The sequence below is a fragment of the Macaca thibetana genome, chromosome 1 (assembly GCF_024542745.1).
Source record: "Macaca thibetana thibetana isolate TM-01 chromosome 1, ASM2454274v1, whole genome shotgun sequence".
Taxonomy (NCBI): Eukaryota; Metazoa; Chordata; class Mammalia; order Primates; family Cercopithecidae; genus Macaca; species Macaca thibetana.
Genome location: NC_065578.1, coordinates 57,174,769 through 57,193,997, shown reverse-complemented (window position 1 = coordinate 57,193,997; position 19,229 = coordinate 57,174,769). Strand labels below are relative to the sequence as shown.

The window sequence follows — 19,229 nt, the reverse complement described above, 5'->3', positions numbered from 1 at the left end:
AGATTGGGAATATTTTGGAGGTAGACCCAGAAGAACTTGTTAAAGAACTCTTTATTCAGGTTTCGAGGGGAAACAAGAGTAACACTCTGGTTTTTGAGTCACAGGGTAGATGGTGATGCCAGGTTTTAGGATATGTATAAGAAGTGTCATTTTCAGGTAGATGTGTCTGTTGTGTTTAAGGGCTTTGTGTACTTAAAGTTGATGTACATTTGACATGTCTGTGTAATGTACATGTGTAAAGTATGTGTTTAGAAGATGTATATTTATTGTATTAGCTTCTGGCAGCTTCTGTAACAAATTGCCACAAATCTGGTGGTTTAAAACAACAGAAACTTATTATCTCACTGTTCCGGAGGCTAGAAGTATGAAATCAAATTCACTGGGCCTAAATCAAGGTGTTGGCAGCCTGCATTGCCTCTGAAGGCTCTAGGGGAGAATGTAGTCCTTGCCTCTTTGAGCCTCTGGTGGCTGCAGGCATTCGTTAGCTTGTGGCCACTTCACTTCAGTCTTCAAGGCCAATATCTTAAAATCTCTTTCTGCCCTGTCTTAATATCACCTCCTCTTTGTGTAAATATCTATGTGTCAAATTCCCTATTACTCTTTCTGATTAGGATACCTGTTTTTACATTTAGGGTCTATATGGCTAACTCATACTAGTCTCCCCATCTCAGAATCCTTAATCACATCTATAAAGACAGTTTTTTCCTAAATAAGGCAACATATATAGGTTCCAGGGATCAGAACCTGTGCATATGGGAGTGTATACTGTTTAAAGAAATATACAGAATATAGCTTAGTTTGTATGTGTGTGCCTAAAGAAATATGCAGAATATGGCTTAGTTTGTGTGTGTGCATAAAGAAATATGCAGAATATAGCTTAGTTTGTGTGTGTGCATAAGGAAATATGCAGAATCTAGCTTAGTTTGTGTGTGTACACATACTCAGGAACATGTATACATGTGGCTGACTAGGTCGACAGGTGAATGTGAGGGCCTCTCTGTGTGGCCCACACAAAGAACACCTTTCCTATGTCCTTATATCAAGAGATGCTGCTAATGACTTGTTGGCTGCTCAGAAAGTATTCATAAACATAGGTCTTTCTTGTTTTTCTCTCCAAATCCAGTTGGCATCAGATCCTGAGGCCATCTCAAGACAAGGCCTTCTGTTGGCTGGTATAACTAGTTATACTTACTTATTATACCCTTTGAAAATATTTCAGAGTTGTTTCCCAACATCTAAGCCTATGAAGCCCCCTTATAAGGTGAAAAAATTGGCCAGGTGTGTGGTGACTTATGGGAATAATCCCAGCACTTGGGGAGGCTGAGGTGGGAGGACCACTTGAGGCTGAGAGTTCAAGGTCAGCCTGGGCAACATAGCAAGATTCTGTCTCTACAAAAAATAAAATTAAAAAATTAACCAGGTATGGTGGTTCATGCCTGTAGTCCTAGCTACTGGGGAGCCTGAGGCAGGAGGATCCCTTGAGCCAAGGAATTCACCACTGCAGTGAGCTGTGATTGTACAATTACACTTCAGCCTGGACATCAGAGTGAAACCCTGTACCTAAAAAATAAAAATATTAAAATAAAATAAATTTTAATGATGTTTATTCTCCCAACTACCGTAAGAATAAGTTTTATGTCGTTAGTGCCTATTGATTGAGAATGAATCAATTAACAAAAAGTTAATATGAATCAACTTATGCTTTTGAATAAATGTGTACTTTATTAATCACAATGATATCCACTTATACTTTAAAAATACTACTGTCTGGATGTACATGGCATTGTTTTTTTCAGGCGATAGGAAATGTTTTGTGTGCATATAGATTTATGACCATTTGAAATAAGTCTGAAACCCCTTGGGGCATCTGTAGCCCACAGTTTGGGAGATACTGTCGTGGAAATGGAATTCACAAACTGGTGCCTCATATACCAAATTTGACTAGCAGGTGTATCCGGTTTGGCTAACTGATTATTATTGGTACATAATTAAAGATATTGCCATTGGTGGGACCTGCCCTCTTCTGTGGATTTCAGACCCACCATTCACAATTTTACTGAACTTTATTGCTACAGTTCTTTACAAATGTCTCAAAGACATTTGATTTGTGATCACGGATACAAAATAACTATATGCCTTTGACAGAATTCAGCTCTGTATAATTTGTAAAATACTTGGATATCTCTGACCTCATTTCATTTCCCCCAAAACTCCTGTGATAGAGATGGGATATCATTCCTGTCTTACAGATGAGTTAACTGAGACTCCAAGAGTTTAACAACTGGCCTTATGTTGCCAAGCTGGCAAGTGGAATTGCTGAGGCTGGAATATAGGCCTTCTGGCCCTTTCCCTCACATTACACCATCTACCTTGTAATTTGTCAGAACTCTAGATCTAGCTCGTTGTTACTGTCAAATGATAGTCATCAAAATCAGGTCTGATGAAATAGGAGTAAGCAGCTGACCTTCAGCAAAGGCAAGGTAGGAAATCTGCCCATTTCATTTCAAAATACTTGTAAGTGGAGACAGGCAATGTGCAGGAAAGCAAATAAGAGAGTTTGTGAACAATAGACAAATTTTGTCCAAGTCAAGGGAAAATCAGCAATTGTTGAAGGCAGACAGCAAAGAGTAGAAAAAAACACTTCTCATGAAGCCAAAAGATCCAAGTCTTGCCTTGGTTATGCCTAGACGAACTGACCTCTCAGAATGCCTCCTTGGTTTTGTTTCTCATTTGTAAATGGGGCTGATGATGTAACACTCACCTCCCCAGTTCACTATCATGAGGATCCAACTGATTCAAAGAGGCAAAAATGTCCTGAACCACTACAATAAATGGTAGTTCTACGATCTGTAGTAAAGTCCAGGGGACTTTCAGATAACATTTGTTTTTCCTATGGGGAATTAATTTTCAATCTACATAGTCAATGAAGTCTTTTTTTCTCTCATAGGAAATTGTGGGTTTCTTGGAAGGCTCTGGGTATCTGTGACAGACCTCAGGGACACAGATAATTTGAAAATTGCATGGTGAGTTTCCATAAAGGTCATTGCACCAGAAATCTAAGATATCAAGGTTCCTATGGATTAAGAGCTTTGTTTACTACAGCCAGTTTTGATCTTAGAGGCTGAATTTGAAATGGAGTGACTGTGAGCTTTGGATTCAAAGGGAAAGTATTTCTTATTCATGTTGATTAGGCATCAGCTTTCTACAGTATCTTCTGGGTAATCTGCTGATTTCAGCTGAAATTATCTCCAAAAGTGATGGGTCCCCATCAATGGCAGTTTTCTTCAAGTGCCATAGATTTCCTTTTCTCATGCTTTAAATTAAAGATTTGATTGTGGCTTCAGAATATCTCAGCAAGGAGCCCTGGGAAAATTAGTAAGGAACACGGTGGCATTTTCTACATGTTGCCATTCCCACTGCAGCACTGCAGGGGTTCAGGGTGACCCCACTGGCAAAGCTGACCCTTTGAAGGAGGAAAATGTCAGTGGCTGTAGTATTCTCTACCATGGTTTTTTTTTTGTTTTTGTTTTTTTTTTTTTTGGCTGCTCTTGAAGCCAAGCTCTCTCACCTCTAGTTGAAATCCACTCTTCTTTGCCGTGTTAGGATTTATTGACTGCAGTTTTTGTCTCGGTCTGTTCAGGTTGCTGTAACAAACTACCATACACAGGGTGGCTTATAGACAACAAGCTATTATTTCTCATAGTTATGGAGGCTGGGAAATCCAAGATCAAGGCACCGTCTGATTTGGTGTCTGGTGAGAACTCACTTTCTATTTCATAGATGGTGCCTTCTCTGTGTCCTCACATGGTAGAAGAGATGAGAGAGCTTTCTGGGGTCTCTTTCATCCCATTAGATTCCCATTAAGGGCACGAATTCCATTTATAAAGGCTTTACCTCCAAGACCTAATCACTTATCAAAGGCCCCACCTCTTATTACCATTACATTGTGGGTTAGGATTTCAGTAATGAATGTTGGAGAGACACAAATATTCAGCCTATAGCAATACCCAAAGTACAAAACTGATCTAAAGTAGAAGAGTAGTAAATCCCCATTTAACTAGAACCTAACAAAGCAGAAAGTTAATAAGTAGGTAGAATCCTGGTCTCAAAAGTACTATATGATGATTGTTGATTTGATTGCAAGAATCAAATGAAACAGCAGAGTTTCAAGTACCTTACAATCTTCTAGGTAAAGAAGCAGTTTTTAACTTACCTTACACTGAGGACTCCTTAACATCAAGAAGTTTTGTGATGCATGAGGTTACTTATACTTTGATACCTGTTGGATATGAGAACTAAAAGCTGTAATGAATAGTATAGTGTCATTTTTAAATAAACTTGGATGTTATGTAAATACAAACATTACATTAAAACATACATATATTCTAATTGGGAGGCTGAGGCACGAGAATTGCTTAAACCAGGAGGTAGAGGTTGCAGTGAGCCAAGATGGCTCCACTGCACTCCAGCCTGGGTGACAGAGCGAGATCCTATCTCAATATATATATAGATAGATAAAAGTAAATTTAAAAAGCATACATATAACATCTGTGAAGCTCTAAAAGTACATTTGAAAAACGTAAAGTCATATATTGGTAAGACTTTTTTTAAGTTTATAGACAATACTTGATGATATTCATATTTTGAACTCCTTGTAAAAAATTCATGGTTCTTACAGGCTTTGTTACCCACTGGATGAGAAATTCAGAATAAATTCTTCAATTAGTTTTGCTAATTACTTGAAAATATCTGTATACATATAATGCTTATGGTGATCATGTAGCCAGACTATTTAATTTTCTCTTAAATTATTCCAGATAAACAAGAATGATACTGAAAAGTTTAAGAACTTTTATGTATTATTGCATTGCTTCTGATTAACTAACAATTGAACAGTACACAAATGATGCAATTTTACAGAGTTGAAAGGGATTTTAAAGATGAGAAGTCTTATGATGCAGTGGAAGAATTCAGAAAGAACCAGATTCATAGCTGGGTAGGTTCTACAGTTTTCAAGCTGTGAGCCATTGAATAAATTCAGGTTTGTAAGCCTCAGTTTTCTGATTTGAAACTTGGACATAAAACACCTACCTCACGGTATCATTGTGAGGCTCTGCATATGACAGGTATTTAGCAAATAGTAGCTATATTTAAACACATCTCCCTTTTTTTTAGATAAGAAACTTAAGGGTCAGAAAGATTGAGACTTAAAGAACACACACACAAAATGATTTGTGGCATTTCGAAGATCTACTGACTCATGCATCTGTGTTCTACCACAGTTCTTAAATTTATACTTTCTGCTTCCTTTCCTTGAAACATTCATGCCAATTTTCCAGGCTGGAATTGGCAATGAGCTGACAGACAGAGGTTTGTTTTTTAAAAAGATGAGAGAACAACTTGCAGAATCTTTTATCCAGATTCTCAGAATGTTTTTTAGTAAATGCTTCTTATCCTAAGAACTCAAATAGTGGCTTTCCGCTCCTCCTGCCTTCTCTGATTCTGTTGCCACTTAGAAAGCCCTGCGGTTCACAGCTAATTAAAAAGGGATGGAAGAAAATTATACCTCTGTTGATGCTATTGTTTTAATCTATCTCAAAAGCTTCTTAACAGCAAAGCAAAAAGCAGTGGATGAGAGGGAGTTCTCTGTGACAAACAGGACACAGGAGACCCCAGAGTCATTTCCATGAACCCACTATCATTTCATTAAGTGACTTTTATACTTTCTGTTGTTAAAGATTCACGCACACACACATCCACACACTCTTTCAGACAATATTTCAGCATCTGCTGAGTCCTAGGAAAGAAGGGAGCCCCAGAGAAGAATAAAATATCATTTATATCGTGTATTTATTACATGTCCGACACTATGTTTTCCTCTTCATTCCCTCAGTTAATAATCATAAGAAGGATGTGTTCCTGTTTTATATATGAAAATAGCAAAATTTTGAGAAGATCCCACAGCTAAGTGTCAGAGCTGAAATCCAAAAATTACATCTTTATCATCAGTCCTTATAATAATCATTCACCATCTTCATCAAAATGCCTGTCATTTATTGAACACTTACTGTGAGTTGAACCCTCTTCTAACTACTTTGAATATGTTAATTTATTTAAGTACAATTTATGTTTTTAACTAGTTTCATCCTTACAACCCCCCTGTAAAGTAGGTACAATTAGTGTCTCCAAAATGTCCCAAGGTGCTGCAGCTGGTAACCCAGTTAGATTCTAGAGCTGCCCTCTTAACCACACTGCTCTGTCTGAATCAAAACCAGATATCTTCCAGCTCTCCACCTTGTCCCTCTAGGGCTTTGGGTGCTAGTAAGCCTTTCAAGAGCTTCATAGGTACAAGGGTAGCACATCTTCTTGAGCCAGCATAAGGACACAGAGTATGGATCCAATTCAGGTATACCTAGGTTAAAGTCCTCCCATGTATTATGTTGATGTTCATCACAGCCTTGATAGCGGGTAATAAGCACAGTTCAGGATCAAAGAGGTGAGCATTATGGATCATCTGGCTTTCTTGTTGTTTAACAAAGCAAGACATATTTTAACATGGCATAACAGTGTGACCAAGTAACTACCATAAGGAAAGGCTTAAGGTGCCCTCCATCTAGGGACAGTGTTAATTAATGAGAAATGGGCAAGACAGTGTGGCCAGCACCTTGGACAGCCCCACTGTAGCTGTGGCTCCCAGGCAAAGCTGACCTACAATATACATCTCTGCACTGTGCAATAGGCCTTGCCCCGAAGCTGAAACTTTAAAAGCTCTTGACGTTCTTGTGTGTATGTGTATGCACATGTATGTGCATATGCACCTTCATTCATTTAAAAATTTTATTTTATTGCAGTAAGAACACCTGAGATCTACCCTCTTAAACTTTAAGTGTAAACTAAAAACCAGTAGTGTAAACTAGAGGTACCATGTTCAACAGGTCTATGCTAAGATACTTAACATCACTAATCAATACGAAAATGCAAACCATGACCACAACAAGATGAATAAGCTCTTAACATTTTTGCCCTAGACTTAAAACAGTGGTTCTTAACCTTCTTGGTATATATACTCTTTTAAACAGTGAATGCAAGTGAAACACAAGATGCCCAGAAAAACTAGAATTGTGTACATACACACAATAAACTAAATTTTAGATTATCAAAAAAATCTCCTTGGCATTCGAATTAAGTCCTCTGTTCAGTTAAATATTGCTAGGTAACAAATTACCCCAAAACATAACTTAAAATAACAACGTGTTATTTCTCATGATTCTGTGGCTTAGCTGGGAGGTCCCTCTGCTGGTTTCCCCTGGGCTCACTCAGGCAGCCACACTCTGCTAGAAGTTGAGCTGAGATGAAAAGTCCATGATGGTTTCACTCACAATGTCTAGTGGTGGGTGCTGGATCTTGGCAGGGTGCCTCAGTTCTTCCCCAGGTGGCATTTTCTCCTCCAGCAGGCTGTGCCAGCTTCTTTACATAATGGTGAGGGGGCAACATTCCTCCTTCTGGGTCCTAGTCTCCAGAGCTCACAAAAAGTCAGCTTGATATTCTAATGGCCAAAACAAGTAACAAGTCTAGCCCAGATTCCAGGGATCAGCTCTTCCTGAAAGAAGCTGCCAAGAATTTTTAACCATATTTAATTTATCACAACCTCCTTAAGCTGTCTGATCAAGACAGACCCATAAAAAGTAGTACAGTTCTTCCCTTGCTCTTCAATACAATTCTATCCTAATCCATTACTTTATATAACACTGCTGCATTTTGTATGCACTGCTATTATAATACTAATCCATTTGTGCATTGAATAAGCAATTATTGAAGATCATTTGTGAGCTAGGCAAGATGCCAACTCTTTCTTAAAATTTACTGTAGCTCATCAAGTTAGTATAAGAATTTATCAGATTTCATCTCTCCCGCCCCCCGTATTTAAAGATGACGACACTGAATCTCAGAAAGATAAAGAAATTTGCCACAATGCACATAGCAAGTACATGGAAGTCTTCCACTTTAATGGTCTATTTCTTATTTGCATTTAGTCTGCTGCACTGCTGCTCTCCATTTACCTGTCTACCTCCCCTAAAGACTGTGAGCTCCCTGAAGACAAGATGCTGCATTTCTCCTTTGTGCCTTATCAGTCAATACAAAATTTCTGAAAATGGTTTGTGGGCTCTCAGTAAATGTCGTTGGATGGAGAGATGAAGGGACTTCCACACTGTGGATGCTGTATTCCTTCCTCTACAAGTATTTCTAATTTCTGTATTCTGAGCTCATGTGGTTGAGAACAATCAATTGGAAATCATAATCAATAACTTTTATCAAAAGCTTACTACACACCAAAAACTCTTAAGAATTTTTGCATATTTATTTAATGTATCATCACCACCTATGAGACAGGTCCTATCAATTTGATTTTGTTACGAAGAGCCCAGAGGTTAGAGAATAGAATTAGATCACCCAAGGTGATACCCCTATGAGGTGGCAGAGCACAACTTGAACTTAAGACTGTTTGACTCCTGAGGCCATATTCTTGGTAATTGGATTATTCAATTCACCCAATCCTGTTGCCTTTCTGAAGAAAAGTTTATTAGTTCATGTGAAGGGAAACAACTATGAGATAAATCTCCCCAGCACCTAACAAATAAAATAGAAAGAAAGCTGACACTCTCTACAATCTGACTTTGTCTTTCTAGCCTGCTTCCTACTCTCTCTCTCTCTGTAGATTGTATATTCCTACCATGCTACTCACTCTCTCTATTGTGTGGCCTTCAATACCCTACCATATCTCTTTGCCATCCTTTCTTCACACATGAACGTTCCATCCATTCTTCACACATTGGAGTTCCCAGTCTTTATAACTAGGCTTAGTGAGTCTTCTTGGGTAAAATATTTTTTTAATTCCTGCACTTGCCAGGAACCATCTATTTCTCAATATTCCCCTAGCAAATAATGTCTACCTTTATTTGCCTTATTCCATCCGGTTCACTATCTACATACCTATCTTCCCCTAGATAGTAAACAACTTCCTGCCTCCATCTTCCTTCCCCTCTTGTTTTCAGTAGATTTTATACTTCTGCTGTGTCCCAGGCTCTATGTTATAGCCTAGGACTATAGAAATAACTAAGGCATAAGCTCTGCTATCAGATAACTTACAGTGTTCACTACAGGAAAGCCATTGAATAAGCATTGAATGAATAAATGAATGAGCTTGCTAGTGGGGAAGGCAGGGGCGTAAACGATTGTAATGTCAAATATATGCTGGAAACATGAGTAGTGCCTCACATTATAGACACTCCGTAAATACTCATTCATTTATTTACTCTCTATAATGAAATAGGCCTAGGTTCAAATCTTGATCTTACATACTTGGTAATTTTGAGCAAGTCACTTTAGCTTTCTGATGCTCGGTTATCAAAGCTGTGAAGCAATCAATAGTTACTGACCTCATAAGGTTCTGTTGAAAATTAAATATGTAGCAAATGTCTATAGTAAGAGCTCAATGTATTTCAGTATTCTACATTCCCCTCTTAATTCCAGAAAGAATATATAGCAATACATTGTTGGATGAATTAATGAGTGAATAAATAAATGAATAAGTGAATGCATGAGGCAAGGCTTGAGTGGAGTAAAACTCCAGGGCATGATGACACAGATGGACCCTGTGGGGCAAGAGTGCATCAACTCTCTCTAGGGGAATCAGAGCCACTAAAGCCCTGGAAATCACCCTCTTCTGTTATCTCAGCCCCTTCCCAGAGTCCATGTCCTTGCTCCTCCCCTTCACAGGGGGCCCAGACAGCTTGTTTTTCTCCTCTTTGTGTGTTGGGGATATGTGATTTTACTGTCAGCATGGTGTTTCTAATGAAAGGCAAATGGTGTCCAATGTGACTTGGAGAAAAGCGTACAAACAACAACAAAATTATATGTTCTTTTTTCCTGTAGTGTTCGCAGGGAGAATATGTGACTTGTTTGCTGTCAATATGGCTTATAATGACACGGTGCACAGAAGCACTGCCAAATGTGTGCGGCATTCATTATACACATGTATTAAATGTAATGCGATATGAGTTAGGCGGCAGAGCCGATGAGAGCTGCCCTGGGGCTGATGTGGAGTTACAACACGTCTTCCCAGGGGATGATTACTGGAGAAAGGGGAAGTAGGCAGCAGCATGGGCATGAAGCAAGGTGTCTAGAATTTTGAGGACTGATTCTGGGCTAGATTGAGAGAAATGCTCAGCTCAAAGGGTCCCTAAACTTTATTTCAAAAACAAGAAATAATTTAATGACCAATTCTTGAGCTCCTACTAAGTGCCAGGCTTGTAATAGGTTCTGGGAATAAGATTCTTCACCAGCTTTCAGGACGTTCGCAGATTAGCAAGAGAGACAAACAGATGGAGAGAGAATGACGGTGCACCATGATTGGTAAATGCAATGAGCTATAAGCAGAGGTTATTATGAAACTACAGATAAGATACCTAATGCAGCCTAATGTTACTTTTTCCAAGATGCCTTCCCTGACTCTTCATATGTGACCAGGTCACTCTGCAATGTGCTTGCGTGGCACCCTGAGCCTTTCCTTCATGGCATTAGTCATGGTCTAAAGTGAGTTATGTGTATGATAATTTCATCAATATCTGTTTGGTTTCTAGACTCTAAGCCCAGGAAAATAGGGACCTCATTTGTTTTGCTTACCATTACATATCCAACACCTAGCACAGTATCTGATGTTTTAATTTGTGGTTGAATGAATGAATACTGTCATATGTGAGCTTAACTTTGAAAGACATGGAAGAAATAAGCCAGGTAAAATGGGCAAGAGGAAAGGTGGGTAAAAGGAGGGGGAACGAGGCATATTATATTATAAAGGCATATAAGAAAATATAGCATAAAATTGGGGGAAAATATGTAAAAAAATTAGTAAAAGTGGCTCTTGAGGTTCCTTTTGTTTTGTTTTGTTTTGAGACAGGATCTCACTCTGTTGCCAGGCTGGAATGCAGTGGTACATAATTGTGGCTCACTACAGCCTCACCCTTTCAGGCTCAAGTGATCCTCCCACCTTAGCCCCCCAAGTAGGTGGAAGTACAGGTACATGCTACCATGCCTGGCTAAATTTAAAAAAAAATTGTAGAGATTGTGTTATCCAGGCCAGTCTCGAACTCCTTGCCTCAAGGGATTCTCCCACCTCAACCCCCAAAGTGCCAGGATTACAGGTGCAAGCCATCACACCTGGCCTCTTCCTGGGGTTCTTAAATGTATTATTCTGTTTTCTTTAGTGAGACAAACATCCATATAAGAGGACAAGCATCACTGATGGTGTCTGTAAGGATACACATGAAAAATACAGGACTCTTGATGGAAGTGTAACTGGGGAGGCAGATGGGAGCCTGAACAAACATTTCAGCGATGAGCTAGGTACTAGTGTGGCTATTGAATCAAATCATGTCAGAAGGTAAGAAGTTTTTTTCTAAGTGGTGAGATGATCATAGGAAGGAGGATGTCAGTTCCCAGTTGATGAAGCTTATTGGAGAAAATGGCTAGACAAAATTGACATGGGTGAAAATTTATCTGTACAAATACACTATGCCCATGGAAAAATAAGAGTAATAATAATAATGATGACTAATGTTTATTGAGAAGTTATACACCAGGCAGATACAGTGATATTTAACTTCCATGCGCTATCACAGTCAGAATTCACAGCAAAACTTTAAGGTAGGCACTATAAAGATCTCACTTAAAGATGAGCAAGTCAAGACCTAGTGAGGTTAAGTAACCTGCTAGGATGGTCTAGTCAAGCAGAAGCATAGCCAGGATTTGAATTGGGATAATTTGACTTCTGAAACTACTCTTTTAACTATCAAGGTGCTGAACCAGACTTTAGATCGCCACTCTCTTAATTTAACTCCAAGTTCAGTTGGCTCCCTCATTCGGTGAACTCAGCTTTTTTTTTTTTTTTTTTCTGGAGACAGAGTCTCACTCTTGTTGCCCAGGCTAGAGTGCAATGGCACGATCTCAGCTCGCTGCAACCTCCTCCTCCCAGGTTCAAACGATTCTCCTGCCTCAGCCTCCTGAGTAGCTGGGATTACAGGACACCACTATGCCCGGCTAATTTTATTTTTTTTAATTTTTTTATTTTTTAGTAGAGACGGGGTTTCTCCATGTTGGTCAGGCTGGTCTTGAACTCCTGACCTCAGGTGATCCACTCACCTCGGCCTCCCAAAGTGCTGGGATTACAGGCATGAGCCACCACGCCCGGCCGAACTCAGCTTTAAGTGAGGAGCATGTCTTGCTCATTTACTAACTTTTTAGAAAAAAGAATTTGGGTCCCACTGCAATTCTTTATGGACTTCTGATGTGCTTGCTGTCATATCAACCCTCATGAATTCAGAGATTTGCAAGGTTTTAGGAAGTGACTTTTGAGAATACTCAGAACTCCTATGGTTGAGCATGACAGGAAGGTGGGGGACTCATTTGGTCAGAGATAATGCTGAGGGTGGGTGAGTGAGACTGTGGAAAGCCTGATGTGTCCAAGGTCACAGGGAGAGTTCTGAGCCAACTGATTATTTTGAGAAGAAGGAAAGTGAAAACTTTAGAGGTTAAGAGCTTTCTACAGTACTATATACACACATACATATATAATCTATATTATAAATGTACACATATTATTATATGTAGACACACACATATTACATATATGCAAATGTATACACATGCATATTATTATAATTCAAAATCTCTAAATAAATGTATACACGTTTTTCACCCTGAATTATACCAGTTAACAATTATTGAACTCTTAATACCAGGACTCTGCTGTGCGTTAACAAGCATTGTGTCATTTCATCTTTGCAACAAGGTGAAGAACTCATTATTATTATCTCAATTTTTTCAAATGAAAAAAGAAGGCTCAGAGAAGTTAAGCTACTAGCCATAGTGCTAGTAAGTAGCCGAGCTGGAATTTGGTCCCTAATCTGTCCAACTCCTCCAGGCCTGCTCCATAAACAGCCATATGATTCTGTCCCTCTTACCTGTTACAACTGTTTGCATGCCTGGTTCTCTGGCTCCTCTGCAAGCTCCTAAAGGTTGAAGCTGGGGTCTGTTCGCCTCATGCCTCCATGGCTTAGGCCTAGCCCAAAGATAACACTTCCAATTGTTTGTGGAGGAATTGAAGGAATTAATTGTCCCACATGCTGAGAGGCAGAGCTTGGCTAGAACTAGACTTCTTAAAAAGAGCAGAAAGAACTTCTTCAGCCTCCGAAGATCTCTTTGTTCTCTGAAATCTAGCACTTACAGCCACTTCCCTTTCCTAAGTCACCAGATACTATCCTGTTTCATCTTTTATACTACTGAATAAAAATAGTATAAAAGTATATATTTATACTACCTTATTCAACTATTTTTAAAATATTTAACACTTGCATAGATTTCCTTTTTTTTTTCTTTCTTTCTTTCTTTTTTTTTTTTTTTTTTAAATTTGGTCCTCTTACTGGACTATGAGCCTCTTGGGAGTTAAAAAGAGATAAAGGAGATTTTCCTGTATTGAGTTTGTATAATGTACCAAGCACCATATTATGGCCATCACATACAGGAGTTTTTAAAAAAAATCTTCATGACAGTCCTTAGAAACAGTTATTATCCGTCTTTTACAGGAGAGAAATTTTGGGCTCAGACAGTGAAACACAGTAATTTGAATGATAACACACAGTAAGGACATGGCTGAGCTGGGACTCAAACCTAGGTCTTTCTGACTCCAAAGCCTATGACGTGGCCACTGCCTTTCCAGTCTGAGCCCTAATTGCCACACGGCCTGGGCTTCCTGTGCCAGACAACACCATCTCTCCCTCCTCTCCCACACGCCTCACCATAGCAAGACCTGATGGCTATAAGCCCAGGCATCGTGGAGGCTGCAGCAGAAATGTGCTCTGGCATCTTAGGATGCTGCATAAGGTATGCCAGCAAGAGGAAGAACAGTTGGTGAACAGTTGGTGAGTGGATATTTTTATGCAAGGGTTGCCTAGAGAGAGGAGAAAGAAGAGCGAAAAAAACTGTTTATAAAGAAGCCACAATTAATAAGGTCTTTGTTAGCTTTTTGGATTTCGATTTTCAAGTCCATTGCTTTGGGTTTAAATGGAAGCAGAAAGGTCCCCAAGGAGCCAAACTCCCAGCTTCCAAAGCATGAAGGCATTTAGGAAAACCGATCCCAGCCTGAGTGTGCTGAAGATTTTAAGTATTCAGCAAGGAGCGCAAAGATGCTGTGAATTCCTTTGGACAGCTTCTCATCAGGATTGTTTATATTGCAGCATGCTCAGTATGTGAGCTTAAGAGCTACAAGTTAATAAAAAAAAGAGTAAAAGAAAAAGAAAGCACCATCCTTAGAATATCCAAGAGAACCACAACCACTCTAATATTTTGGCTACCATTTTACATCCCTCTCCAAGCCTCAATGTTCTCATCTATAAAATGGGAATAATAGTATCCATCAAAGTGGGTTATAGCGAGGATGTGAAAATGCCCTGTAAACCTTAAAATAATTTATAAATGAGACCATTTTTTTTTGTAGAATACTTTTTTATGTAAAACCCTCTACTTCCCTTATCTCTTTTTACACATACATTCATTCTTCAATAATTTAAAAATACATACACTGCTGCCATTTATTAGAGTACTTAGACTATGCAGGATCCATATTTTGCTATATCCATATTTTGACCCTTGCACTGACCCTGTGAGGTAAGTGCATTCCCCACCTCACCTCTCCTATATTTCAGTTGAAGTGGAAGCTCAGTGAAAGGTTAAGGAATATAACCAAGGTCAGTAATAAGCAGAGTCAGCAACAAAGACTGCTCTGGAGTGGACAGTTGGTCTAGATTCCAAGTGCTGACCACTTGGCTACAGTGGTTTTCTGCCTGCTACTTGCCACGAGCCTTGTAGCCATCCAAAGAGTTAGCATATGAACAGGCATTCTGTTAGGGCTGACTTTGTGTCCTCCCAAAAGAAGACATATTAGAATCCTAACCCCTGCTTCCTCAGAATATGATCTTATTTGGAGACAGAGTTTGACAGTGGTAAGCAAATTAAAATGGAGTCATTAGAATGGTCTCTAATTTAATAAGACTGGCATCCTTATAAAAAGGGATATGGACACAGAGACGAAAGTATAGAAGGAAGATGATGTGGGGAAACACCTTATAAAAAGGGATATGGACACCGAGACGAAAGTATAGAAGGAAGATGATGTGAGGAGACATAGAAAGAGGACAAAAATCTACAAGCCAAGGAGGGAGGCCTGGATCACATCCTTTTCTTATAGCCCTTAGAAGAAACCACCCTGCTGAAACCTTGATTGTGTACTTGTACCCCCAGAACTGTGAAACAATACATTTCTGTTGTTTAAGCCACCCAGTTTGTGGCACTTTGTTTATGGCAGCTTTCACAACCTAATGCCTATTCTGAATCCTCTTTTCTGGATGAGGCTCTGGAAGAGGAAGAGATTAAGGTGACTTACTCAAGAGGTAGGTGAGATGGCTGAGATTTGTACCCCATGTTCTGTCCACTCCTGCACATTGATTGCTGAAAGAAAGCTCCTTGGAGCCAGATATTTCTCTTGGTTGTATTCACTGCAGTGCCTGGCGTTTATATCAGTGCCCGGCATATCATAAACCGATACTTGTTGAATAAATGAATCAATGAATGAATGCATGATCTTTCTACCAACTTACCCAGTGTATCACAGCTAGATTAAAATGATTTTTAAAAAGCATATCAGGCTGGGTATGGTGGCTCACTCTTGTAATCCCAGCACTTTGGGAGGCCAAGGCAGGTGGATCACTTGAGGTCAGGAGTTCGAGACCAGCCTGACCAATATGATGAAACCCCATTTCTACTAAAAATACAAAAAAAAATAGCAGGGGATGGTGGTGGACACCTGTAATCCCAGCTACTTGGGAGGCTGAGGCAGGAGAATCACTTGAGCCTGGTAGGCGGAGGTTGAAGTGAGCTGAGATCATGCCACTGCACTCCAGCCTGGGCAACAAAGTTAGACTCCATCTCAAAAAAAAAAAAAAAAAAAAAAAAAAAAAAAGAAAAGAAAAGAAAAAAGAAAAAGAAAAGAAAAAAAAGCACATCATACTGGAACAAGAGTTTCAACAATTTACAGTCGTTGTCAGAACAAAGAGTTTCATACTTTGTATTCAAATTCTTCCCACAATCAGAGACTTATAATTATAAACAAGTTTTCAAACAAATTCCTTTGAAGTCTTGTTTCATGGATTGTCAGGTGTGAAACTCCAAAGTGCTAATTCTTATTTGTACTTGGAAACCGGTGACTCACCTGCCTTCCTACCTCTGGTTTCTGCCCATGTTGCAATTCCATCAGTTTTTTCTTTCTACCTCATTGACCAACCCTCAGTTTTCCTTTACTGGCTCTTCCTCATTTTTCCAAACTGAACTGTGGTGTGGTCCAGGATTCTGCTTTTCTCACTTTTTTGGTAACCCCATCCAGTCTTATAGTTTTAAATACTATTTATGTGCTAATATCCAGATTGGTATCTCCTGCGTACACTTCTATACTGAACTGTAGACCTGTATATATTCAATAATCTTTTTAATATTTCCATATGAATGTCTAATATATATCTCAAAGCCAGTATGTTCAAAACCAAACTCCTGATTTCTCCTTTCACCCCAAATAACATACAGCTTCACTTACAGTCTTCCCTACCTTAACAAATGTCAGCTTTATCCTTCCATTGCTTAGGCTGAAACCTTGGGGCTTCTTTTGACTCCTTTTCTCACACCTAATATCCACTTATTCAGCTGATTCCATAGTATTACTTACAAAAAATCTTGAGGATGTGGCCACTTCTCACTACCTCCACTGTTACCATCATCCTTTTTGCCTAAATTATTGCATTAGCTTCTTACCTGGTCCTCAACATCCAGTCATGTCCCTGTACAATCTCTTCACACATTTTCCTGAACAAGCATATTAAAATGTAAGTCAAATCACGTGCTCCTCTGTTCAAAATTTTCCAACAGACCTATGTAATTTAGCATTTCACCACCTCTCTGATTCTATTTCCTTCATTTCCTGATTCACCGGATGACATTCAGTTTTATTTACATGGCCTATGACCAAGTTTGCAAAGAAACAAGCTCTGGTAGATCCAAGGTTTTTCTGAGGGAGTAATTTCAGTATAATTCTTTGAATAAGCTAACTCTTCTCCACATCTACTCCACCAATACATCCCAAACTCTTTCCAAGATGGTCCTAACTAGACCACATGTTGCTCAACTCCTTATTGAAATATCCACTTCAGTTGCATATGATTTTTCTCATTATCATATCATTAGCTGTAGGAGTATCCAATCTAGAGTGGTTACACGTACCATTACAACTTCTTCTCTATTTTGGTCAAATTTCATTGGAATGAAGCTTCCCTCGTTCTTATGGTTACAAGAAGGTAAAAAGGTGGCAATCTTGTTATCATGTCTGCTTTCTGCCTGTTTTGGTGTGCTGGATGTCTTCATTTAACGAGGTCTTCCCTCCACCCTTCTCTGCCTGCCCCAGGAGGCTGACCTGTATGAAATACATAAATGGCCTTCTGTACCTTTAAAGCCTCTGGATAAAGTAAAGCAGAAGAGTGAGATCAGGGTATTTTTTTCCCTGAATTCCTCCCAGTGAAGTCACCTTGGTTTGGCTGTCTCAGATGTCACTAATCCCTTCAAGGGGGCTGCTCTACAGGACTCCCTCTCCTTCAGAGTTCTCTCCCACCTCTTCCCCTCTAGCCTGGGGTGGTAACCTCCACTATTATCAGCTCTGGGTTACTGCTCCATCCCCTAGGATTCCCTTCCCTTGCTTACACCTTTATAATTAGTCTCTCCTTGAGCTCTTCTCACTTGAGTGTGCTGCCAGTTTCTTGCTGGGACCCTGACAGATATATCTGATGATCTGTAAACGTTCCCCTGACTTAGTACACTTTATCTGTGGTAATCAGATCTGACATATTGCTTTCCTCTGACACAACAGATTCTTTTCCTGATCAATACTGCTCAACTGAACAAGAGAAAGTCTATCTCTCACTAGGAAGGCGAGTTTCTGAAGCCAGACTGACCCATCCTGTAATCCTAGATTAGACAATGACCAACTGCCTTAACTTCTTGGCATTTTACTACTCACCAAATCTTGTGCATTTTAAAATGGGAACGATATGACTGATATAGAGCAGTATATACTATATCATTAGCAAATATTAATTTATGTTTTTCCTCTTCACCTTGGTGCATTTGTTTTTCTAGCTCACTTTTTTTCTTCTGCTTCATTTTGGTTAATCCAGTACCTTAAACCTCAATGAAGCTCATGGAGTAGCAGTGTGTAATTTGCAGTCAGATAATTTTCTCATCAGTGGGAGTTGCTCTTGTGCTAATTTGGGCTGTATCCTCTATTTCAGTCTTTTGTCTTATTTGTAAAAAGCATATCGTATTATTCCAACTTCTACACTTCTCTTTGTAAGCTTGTACATCGTGACTGAAAGTGAAACCTTAGAAAATGATATTCCATCCTCAGAGTTGTTGACAAGACACTCAAGACACTACTATTAGGGAAAATCTAAGTGTACTGTTTTCTGAATATAGGGGTCTTTCTCTATTCTTGCATGTGGAAAGGACAAGGGACTAAGTCAGATTAACTGGGATCCTAGATTTCCCTCAGCTACTTGTCCTTCTGGGGCTGGAGTCAAGGTCATATTGAGCAGTGCCACTAAGGCTCCTCACAGGAAGTTTATGGGATGGTTGAGGTGAAGAAAGAGAAGTTTAATCAGGAGGGAGGAGATCTGCCATGAGCCTCAAGGTTCATGGCACATCAGAGAGGCTAAAAGCGGAAACATTGAGTGCCAGAGTTCAAGCTGGAGGTAGAAATAGAACAGACTGTATATCTCAAAGTAGAGAGCACGAAGAATATTTTCAGACACAGAAAAGACAGTGGCAAAATAAGGTGTGGATATAAGCCAAGATCCACTCAGGAGCACATTGGAGAAACAGGGCCACTGTGCCTCTTTAGGGGAAGGCTTGGCATGGTCACACCAAGTTAAAGACCAAAGCTGAAAGTGGCTTTATCTTTAGATCCTTTGCCTCTCTGAGCCCTAGGACTCATGGCAGCTAATAGGGGATAACACACCTTGCCCTATTTGTCACCTAGAACTATTATAAGGACAAAATGAAGTAATGGGTGTGAAGGCACT

At 39.4% G+C, this 19,229-nt stretch overlaps 1 protein-coding gene across 1 annotated transcript in view; it reads left to right on the top strand.

Moving 5' to 3' along the window:
- DAB1 (DAB adaptor protein 1) overlaps positions 1-19,229 on the top strand; it is a 1,249,655-nt gene that overhangs the window by 275,781 nt on the left and 954,645 nt on the right. The window contains exon 2 of the mRNA XM_050803918.1: positions 2,948-3,023. The gene's annotated coding sequence lies outside the window, so the exon portion shown is untranslated. The remainder of the gene's footprint in view (positions 1-2,947; positions 3,024-19,229) is intronic.